The following is a 6,150-nucleotide window of genomic DNA, read 5'->3' as shown; positions in this document are numbered from 1 at the left end:
TGAAAACTCCCAGAAATATTATACCCAATTCAAGAAGAAAATATTACAAGCAGTCAGAAACAATTCAAATATCATGGAACCAGTCAGGATCACACAAGATTTATCAACTTTCATGGTCAAGGAACAGAGGGTTTAGAATATGATATAAGAGAAGGCAAAGGAGCTAGGATTAGAACCAAGAATAATCTATCCAGCAAAACTGAGTATAATCCTTCAGGAGAAATGGATTTTTAATGAAATAGAGGATTTTTCAAGCATTCCTGATGAAAAGGCCAGGGCTGAATAGAAATTTTGACAATTCAAACATAAAACTCAAGAGAAGCATAAAAGGTAAACATGAAAGATAAATCATAAGGGACTCAATAAGGTTAAACTATTTATATTCCTATATAGGAAGATGATAAATATAATTTCTAAGAATGGTAACATTATTAGGGTAGTTAGAAGGAGTCTACATAGACAGGGCACGGGTATGAGTCGATTATGTTGGGATTATTTCAAAAAATGAAGTGATGAAAAAGAGGAATACACTGGGAAAAGGGAGAAGAGGGAAGAATGAGGCACACATAAAAGAGGCACAAAAAGAAGAATTCTACAGATGGGGAAATAGAAGAGGGTGGTGGACAATGCTTGAACCTCACTTTTATTGGAATTGGTTCAAACAGGGAAGACTATATATACACACTCAGTTGGGTATAGAAATATATCTTACCCAACAGGGAAGTAAGAGGGGAAGTGGAAAAGAGATAAGGGGGGGAGGTGATAAAAGGGAGGAAATGGTCAGAAACAAAAGAGACTTTTTTTTTGCGGGGCAATGGGGGTTAAGTGACTTGCCATGGGTCACACAGCTAGTAAGTGTCAAGTGTCTGAGGCCGGATTTGAACTCAGGTACTCCTGAATCCAGGGCCGGTGCTTAATCCACTGCGCCACCTAGACTCCCCCCCAAAAGAGACTTTTGAGGAGGGACAAGGTAAAAAGAAAAAGAGAAGGATAAACAGAAGAAAATAAAATGGAGGGAAATACACATGGTAATCATAACTGTGAATGTGAATGGAATGAACTCACCCATAAAACAGAAGCAGATAGCAGGATGGATTAGAAACCAGAATCCAACACTATGTTGTCTACAAGAGACACACTTGAAATAGACATACACGCACAGAGTTAAAGTAAGGGCCTGGAGCAAAATCTATTATGCTTCAACTGAAATTTAAAAAGGCATGGATGGCAATCATGACCTCAAACAAAGCAAAAACAAAAATAGAATTAATTAAAAGAAATAATCAGGGCAACAAAGTAATATTAAAAAACAGAGCAAGTTTCTCTGGTAAAGGCCTCATTTCTCAAATGTATAGGGAATTGATTCAAATTTATAAGAATTCAAGTTATTCCCCAATTTATAAGTGGTCAAAGGATATGAACAGGCAAAACTGCCTGTTTCAGAAGAAGAAATCAAAGGAATTAGTCATATGAAGTCATATCAAGAAAATGTTTTAAATCACTATTGATTAAAGAAATGCAAATTATTTTTTTCCTTTTTTTGTTTTTGTTTTTGCAGGGCAATGAGGGTTAAGTGACTTGCCCAGGGTCACACAGCTAGTAAGTGTCAAGTGTCTGAGCCCAGATTTGAACTCAGGCCCTCCTGAATCCAGGGCCCATGCTTTATCCACTACACCACTTAGCTGCCCCGAGAAATGCAAATTAGAACAACTCTCAAGTGCCACCTTGTACCTGTCAGATTGTTAACATGAAAGAAAAAAATTATAAATGCTAGAGGGGATGTGGGAAAAATATGTGCATTGATGAACTTTTGGTGGAGTTGTGAACTTGTCCAACCATGCTAGAGAACACTTTGGATCTATATCCACAGGGTTATAAAACTGTGCATACCCTTTGATCCAGCAATACCTTCATGAATTTGCATGTCATTGTTGTGCAGGGGCCATGCTAATCTCTGTATCGTTCCAATTTTAGTATATGTGCTGCCAAAGCAAGCATGACCCAGCAATGCCAATGCTAGGTCTGTATCCTGAAGAGATAAAGGAAAATGACCTATATGTACAAAAATATCTATAGCAGCTCTTCTGTCATGGCAAAGAATTAATGGAGGGGATGCCCATCAGTTGGGGAATGGCTGAACAAATTGTGGTATATGATTATAATGGAATGCTGTAAGAAATGATGAACAGGATGGTTTCAGAAAAATTTGGAAAGACCTTTTGAAATGATACAAAATAAGGTGAGCAGAACCAGGAGAATATTGTACTCAGTAACAGCAATATTGTGATGATGATCAACTGTGAAAGACTAAGTTACTCTGATCAATACAATGATCCAAGACAATTCCAAAAGACTCATGATGAAAATTATTATTCACCTCCAGAGAGAAGATTGATGAACTCTGAGTGCAAATTAAACTATATTTTTCTCACTTTCTTTATTTTTCCTGCTTTTTTGTGACATGGCTAATATGGAAATATGCTTTGCATGATTTCACATGTACACTTGATATATTGCTTGCCTTCTCAGTAGATGATGGAGGGGCTGAAAGGAGAGAGAGAATTTAGAACTTAGAATTTGTTTAAAGGAATGATAAAAATAAATAAATAAATATTAAAAAAAGAAAAAAGTGTTATGTTGTAAAGCACTTTAAGTGCCAAGTAGGGGAATTAATTTTTGATCATACAGTTAATAGGAAGACATTGGAGTTTATGAAGTAGGATGTTGACATGGTCAGTTTCTGCCTTAGAAAAATTACTTCAACAACTGAGTGCAAGATCAACTAGAATAGCGGGAGATCTGAGGCAGGAAAACCAGTTAGGAGACTATTGCAATAGTTCAAGTGAGAGGTGATAAAGATGTGCACCAATGTGGAGGCTGTGTGAGTGAAAAGAAGGGGACATATATAGGCTTGTTTTTTCATAGGAACTGTTGTATAGCTCTGTATCCTCCATCCTGTATTTGTGCAATTGATATTTTTGAACTCAGGGATAGGATTTTACATTTCTCAATAGCAAATTTCATCTTATGAAATTCAAAGCAACATTTTCACTTATTGAGGTCTTTTTAGATCCAAATTCTATCATGAAACATTTTAGCTATCCTTCTTACTTTTGTATCACCCAGGAATTAAGCATGCCACCTGTGCCTCCGCTCCCTGGAAGCAGAGAGAAGCATTGCCTAAGTTGGATGTAACTGGGCTGTAATTGCCTATCTGTGTGTATTTTCCACCCTCATATAATTGTCACATACCTAGTATGACAGTGTAGCAAAAAAGAGCCCTGACCTAGAAGTCAGGAGACCTGCATTCATCTACTACTTACTGAGAGGTTGCATAGTGGACAGAGCAATGATCTTGGGAGTCAGCAGGACCTGGGTTAACATCACATCTCAACCACTTACTAGTTGTGTAGCCTTGGGCAAAAGAAAAATAACCTATCTGGGACTCAGTTTGAGGCTCATTCTGGGCAGGGAGATTGGATTTGAGATCTCTAAGGTAGCTCTGAATCAATGATCTTTTGTTTTGTTTTACTTTTTTAGTGAGGCAATTGGGGTTAAGTGACTTGCTCAGGGTCACACAGCTAGTAAGTGTTAAGTGTCTGAGGCCGGATTTGAACTCAGGTACTCCTGACTCCAGGGCTACTCCACTGGGCCACCTAGCCACCCCATCAATGATCTTTTGAAAGAAGAAGATGAATGTGAATTATATTGTGACCATAGAGTCATATATGGATGTAAGTTGTTATTGTTGTTATTGTTAATAACAATAATAATTAAAAATTATTATTACTACTAAATATTAAATTTCCTCGAGGGCAGGAATATTGCTGTTTCTGAGCTCCATATCTTCCCCTAGCTCTGAACACAGTCAGTGCTTAATCAACATTTATCCAATGAGTAAATGAATGGATGACTATCAATCGTCATCAAGATGTGATAACAATTTGGAAGTCTTCAAACAAACATTGAGTAACCCCTTGTTAGACAGGGTATTCAGGATTGGGTGTAGCTTAGACAAAAATAGCCCCTAAAGTCCCTTCCAATTCAAAGATCTTGTGATTCTGTGGGCATCTTCCTGTCTTATTTCCTTCCTCAGCATTAACAAGAGTGCTGAAGAGACTTTTCTCAGAGTTCCAAATCAGAACATCCCTTCCTTGGAGCAGAAAACTCCTCTTTGAGCCCCTCCATCTGGGGTCAAACACCTGCCTTGGCCACCTTCTTGACTTTCTTGTTAATCTAATTGGACTGGGTTAGGCTGGGCTGGCTTCCAGCTGTGGAGCAGCAGGGCCTGAGAAGGCTGTGTTTAATTTGGAAAGTTTGCTGTGGTTCTGTCCATGGTGCTGAAGCTTAATGGTGCCACAGGTAATATGCTTTATTTCAAATAAAAACCCAGTTTCACAAAATGCAGTCGAATGGAAGAATAGGTAGCTTTTTTTTTTTAAAGAGAAACTGTGCTTCACCTTTTCCTTCTCATGTGTTCATCTTTCAAGCAGTTGCCCCTTGGAGGAAAGATCCCAAATTTATGTGATACATTCCTCATCTCCTTTGGAGAATCAGTGATACCAGGATTTATCTGACAGAGTGGTACCATGGGAAAAGACCAGGATTTGGAGTCATAGGGTGTAAGGCTGAATTCTGGCACTGTTGTGAGACCCTTTCTCTTTCAGGGTCTCAGGATTTTTCCTTTGCAGAAATAAGGGGTTGGACTAAGTGTTCTCGAAAGTCTTCTCCAGTTCTGACATTCTGTGAGCTGCTTATGATCTAAGTGTTGCTATTAGTGGACCAAAGATAGTATCTCTTCCTTCTTGAAAGAGTAACCATCTTTTTAGTGCTAACTTAGAAGGCTAAGCCATCTTTTGTAGAGAGATGTTCAAGTTTTTCACAAAAGAAAAAAATAATCCGTTTGGCCCCATGTACAGATGGGAAGGTTGAGGTACAGAAAGACTGGAGAACGAGTTGGAGCTGGCCCATTACCACTTCATACTTCACCTTCAGCCAGGACCTTCCTGCTGCTCAGAAACCCTTTTAGGAATTTCCTATAAAACCTTGGCCTAAGAGTCAAAGATCTGACCTCAAGTCATGGCTCTGCTTGGTCTATATGACCCCGGGCAGGTCACAAAACCCCTTTAAGTTTCAATTTCCTGTTTTATAAAATGAGGGAGGAGGACTGCGAACTCTCAGAGGGTTGTTCCAGATCCGAAAGTCTGTACTCTGTCATTCTAGACACACAGTGTGCTGCCCCTGGACGTCTGCATAAAGCAGTCTCTATGTCCAGGATGCAGGCTTTCCTCAACTCTGCCCCTTAGAGTCCTTCTCTGCCTTCCAGGCTTAGCTCACATGCCTCCTCTGGCCAAATCCTTCCCTGATTCTCACACACACACACACACACACACACACACACACACACACACACACACACACAATGATCAGCATTCTCTTTCCTCATAACACAATGGAAAGAGCACTGGGACTGGAGTCAGAGGGTCTGGTTTCAAATCCTTCCACTGATGCTAACTACCTTTGCGACCTTAGAAGAGTCACCTAATCCCCATGGGGCCTCACTGTCCTCATATGTAAAATGAGAGGCTTAGACTAGACAGCCACAGAGGAACCTTTGGGTTAGGAAGCTTCCTCGGATTACTTTGGATTAATTTATCTATGTATAAAGTACATCTCCCCAGGAGAATAAAATGTCCTTGAGGGTAGCTGCTGCTCTGGTTTTGTCTTCATATCCCTAGCACTTGGCACAGTGCCTGGCACATAGTAGGTACTTAAGAAGTGTTTATTGAGTTGAATTGAACCCATTACTGTTTCTATACACATTCTTTTATTCTTCCTTCTGAGCTCAGGGGAAACCTCAAAGCCAGCCCCTGTCCACCTGTACTCTGGATGCTCTTTTCCCATCTTCTCCAATGTCATCTCACCCAAAGGATGCCTCCCTCCCTCTTGAACATTTTTCCATCTCTCCTAGGGGCTCTTTCCCTCCTGCCTTCACAATAAGGCCTCTTCGGGCCTAACAAGCCTTCACTGGAGCCTCTAGGTTTTCCTCCTCTTTCTCTTCTTTGCACTACTAGGTTATTAGAACGTCTATACCTACTGTATCTACTCCCATTTCAATCCCATGAAACCTGCTCCTCACCATGCTCCAGT

At 40.0% G+C, this 6,150-nt stretch overlaps 1 pseudogene; it reads right to left on the bottom strand.

The window, feature by feature from the left end:
- Positions 1 to 1,894: 1,894 nt before the first annotated feature.
- Positions 1,895 to 1,994, bottom strand: LOC122734234 (annotated as a pseudogene).
- Positions 1,995 to 6,150: the final 4,156 nt, after the last annotated feature.

Source organism: Dromiciops gliroides, chromosome X, assembly GCF_019393635.1.
Source record: "Dromiciops gliroides isolate mDroGli1 chromosome X, mDroGli1.pri, whole genome shotgun sequence".
Taxonomy (NCBI): domain Eukaryota; kingdom Metazoa; phylum Chordata; class Mammalia; order Microbiotheria; family Microbiotheriidae; genus Dromiciops; species Dromiciops gliroides.
Note: the sequence above shows the minus strand (reverse complement) of the source record. Positions and strands in the feature narration are given on the sequence as shown.